Source organism: Oncorhynchus masou, unplaced genomic scaffold (assembly GCF_036934945.1).
Source record: "Oncorhynchus masou masou isolate Uvic2021 unplaced genomic scaffold, UVic_Omas_1.1 unplaced_scaffold_926, whole genome shotgun sequence".
In the NCBI taxonomy this organism is placed as follows: Eukaryota; Metazoa; Chordata; class Actinopteri; order Salmoniformes; family Salmonidae; genus Oncorhynchus; species Oncorhynchus masou.
This window is the reverse complement of record NW_027015742.1, coordinates 167,103-171,285: the sequence shown is the minus strand read 5'-3', so window position 1 is coordinate 171,285 and position 4,183 is coordinate 167,103.

Below are 4,183 nucleotides of genomic sequence, written 5' to 3'. Positions count from 1 at the left end.
TGAGACAGAGAGTGGGAGAGGGGAGAGAGGGAGAGGGGAGAGAGATAGAGAGGAGATAGATAGAGAGGAGAGAGATAGAGGGAGGGGCTGCTGCTGAGCAAGGTGCAGGGAGGAGCTGCAATGCATTGGGAGGGAGGGAGGGAGGGAGGGAGGGAGGGAGGGAGGGAGGGAGGGAGGGAGGGAGGGAGGGAGGGAGGGAGGGAGGGAGGGAGGGAGGGAGGGAGGGAGGGAGGGAGGGAGGGAGGGAGGGAGGGAGGGAGGGAGGGAGGGAGGGAGGGTTGAACGTCCCCATTTCCAGCTTGATTCAAATTAGCTGGGGAGCTGCAGAAAGAGGGTTGTGAAAGACAGAATGTGAAAAATAAAAGTGAAAAATAAAATGAATAATGGAATATGGGGATAGAGGAAGATGGGGATAGAGGAAGATCAAAAAAGGATATGTAGAAGAGGGTGAGAGATGGAAAGAAAGAGGGAAGGGGTAGGGAGACAGAGGGAGGGAGGAAGGTAGGTAGGGAGACAGAGAGGGAGGGAGGAAGGTAGATACGGAGACAGAGAGGGAGGTAGGGAGACAGAGAGGGAGACAGAGAGGGAGGTAGGGAGACAGAGAGGGGGAGGAAGGTAGGTAGGGAGACAGAGAGGGAGGGAGGGAGACAGAGAGGGAGGGAGGGAGGGAGACAGAGAGGGAGGTAGGGAGACAGAGAGGGAGGGAGGAAGGGGGTGCTATCTTAAAACAAGGAAGGGGTAAGACAGGGGCAACAATGTAACAAATGAACTTCTATATCCCCACACTTTACTGTAGGGATGTGAGTGTGGATGAGTGTGTTAACGGGAGGAATATGAGCATGTCATTCTATTAATGGAGTGGGAATGAGTGTGTTAATGGGAGGAATATGAGCATGTCATTGTATTAGTGGAGTGGAGATGAGTGTGTTTAACGGGAGGAATATGAGCATGTCATTGTATTAGTGGAGTGGGGATGAGTGTGTTAACGGGAGGAATATGAGCATGTCATTGTATTAGTGGAGTGGGGATGAGTGTTTTAATGGGAGGAATATGAGCATGTCATTGTATTAGTGGAGTGGGGATGAGTGTTTTAATGGGAGGAATATGAGCATGTCATTGTATTAGTGGAGTGGGGATGAGTGTGTTAACGGGAGGAATATGAGCATGTCATTGTATTAGTGGAGTGGGGATGAGTGTGTTAACGGGAGGAATATGAGCATGTCATTGTATTAGTGGAGTGGGGATGAGTGTGTTAACGGGAGGAATATGAGCATGTCATTGTATTAGTGGAGTGGGGATGAGTGTGTTAACGGGAGGAATATGAGCATGTCATTGTATTAGTGGAGTGGAGATGAGTGTGTTAATGGGAGGAATATGAGCATGTCATTGTATTAACAGAGAAAGAAAAGAGGAGAAGAAGAGATTAGTGCTCTGGCGCTGGGTTTTATTCCGCGCCCCAGACTCCTCCATCATTTCCTGTCACTAGTGGATGATGAATGCTACCTATTATACATAGAACAGTAATCATGAGGCACGTGGACCTTTGGAGTGTGACAGGAAGGCAGGCAGGCAGATCACTGAAGTGCTGCCTGGGAGGCAATGAGAGACACAGGGTTCTTGACGTGAAGGGTGGGTGGTTGTGGGTAGTTTTGGGGCACACAGACTGGTAGGGATTGATAAAAGAGATTCAGGGCAGTGTGTGTTTGTTTGAGATTAACATTCAAATTACCAGGGGGTTGGTTGGTTGGTTGGTACAGTAGGAGGCGGGTATTGATGGCAAGGGGGTTAGGGAGCATGTTTATGATAGTTGGTGTTGGGAGTTTGAGGTTGAGGTGTTGTGTGGGGGGTAGATATGTCTACAACACATTGGATGAAGGCTTTTTGGCAGAGGTTTTGGAGGGCGGGTGGAGTTTGTAGAGAAACATAAACAGTATAGTAAACATCAGCACTATTATAAACACTAGGGTAAATATCAACATAAAACAAACACAAACACTAGGGTAAATATCAACCCAAACATAAACACTAGAGTAAACATCAGCACAAATATAAACACTATAGTAAACATCAGCACAAATATAAACACTAGGGTAAATATCAGCACAAATATAAACACTAGAGTAAACATCAGCACAAATATAAACACTAGAGTAAACATAATTACAAATATAAACACTAGAGTAAACATCAGCACAAATATTAACACTAGAGTAAACATCAGCCCAAATATAAACACTAGGGTTAATATCAGCACAAATATAAACACTAGGGTAACTAGTGTAAACATCAACATAAACACTGGTGTAAACATCAACACAAACATAAACACAAACACCAGTGTAAACATCAACAGAAACAGAAACACTGGTGTAAACATCAACACAAACAAACACTAGTGTAAACATCAACAGAAACACTAGTGCAAACATCAACACAAACACCAGTGTAAACATCAACAGAAACACCAGTGTAAACATCAACATCAACAGAAACACTGGTGTAAACATCAACACAAACACCAGTGTAAACATCAACAGAAACATAAACACTGGTGTAAACATCAACACAAACAAACACTAGTGTAAACATCAACATAAACACTGGTGTAAACATCAACACAAACAAACACTAGTGTAAACAGAAACATAAACACTGGTGTAAACATCAACACAAACAAACACTAGTGTAAACAGAAACATAAACACTGGTGTAAACATCAACACAAACACTGGTGTAAACATCAACACAAACATAAACACAAACACCCGTAAACATCAACAGAAACACTGGTGTAAACATCAACAGAAACACTGGTGTAAACATCAACACAAACAAACACTGGTGTAAACATCAACACAAACATAAACACAAACACCAGTGTAAACATCAACAGAAACACTAGTGTAAACATCAACACAAACAAACACTAGTGTAAACATCAGCAGAAACACTAGTGTAAACATCAACAGAAACACTAGTGTAAACATCAACACAAACAAACACTAGTGTAAACATCAACACAAACAAACACTAGTGTAAACATCAGCAGAAACCATCTAAAAGTGCCAGTGTATTCAGTGGCTGAGAGACACACTTTCCTCACAGCCAGCCTTCAGACCCCACAGTTCACTACAGAATAAATGTCAGTTTATGTATGGAGCTATATGTAGATATTACCTTCTAGATGATCTGGTTTGCAAACTGCACTGTGGCTGTTTGATAGTGTCAATAATAAATCATGGTTTATAGACCGTCAGAAGTCTAACGATATAAACATATCTAATCTAATGGGAATATAACTAGAGGAAGAATTGCAATCAGAAAGTCATGAACATTTCAACTCCAAACTCTTTATTAGAATCTAATAGACGTTCTGCTTTGCTACAGTATCAAGCAGAGACGTAGAGTAAGAGAGGTGCTACATTACATGGTATGTAATTATGCTGTTTTATAAAGTAAATCATAAATGACCACCGTGGTGTACCTTCGACCCCTCAAATTCAAATCTGGACATGGAAGCCACATCGTTCCACTGCTTCTTTATGTTTTCCTCGTGTAATCAGGGACTGATTTAGACCAGGCACACCAGGTGGGTGCAATTCAGTTTCAGGTTGAACAGATATCCTGTCACGTCTGCTCCCGCTCCCCCTCTCTGGCGCTCAAGGTCGCCAGGCTGCTCATTGTTACGCACACCTGTCACCAGGGAATTTTTTTATGTCTTTTTTATTTTTGGAGGGCTGACGTCGGGTCCGGGTGCCTCTGCCGAAGCAACTGGGGATGCCTCAGCTGCCTCGTCAGGCTCACAAGCCTCAGCCAGCTCGTCGGGCTCCCACGCCTCAGTTGGCTCGTCAGGCTCCCACGCCTCAGCCGGCTCGTCGGGCTCCCACGCCTCAGCCGGCTCGTCGGGCTCCCACGCCTCAGCCGGCTCGTCGGGCTCCCACGCCTCAGCCGGCTCGTCGGGCTCCCACGCCTCAGCCGGCTCGTCAGGCTCCCACGCCTCAGCCGGCTCGTCAGGCTCCCACGCCTCAGTTGGCTCGTCAGGCTCCCACGCCTCAGTTGGCTCGTCAGGCTCCCACGCCTCAGCTGGCTTAAGAGGCTCACAAGCCTCAGCCTGCTTCTTCGGGCTCCCACGCCTCAGCCGGCTCGTCAGGCTCCCACGCCTCAGCCGGCTCGTCAGGCTCCC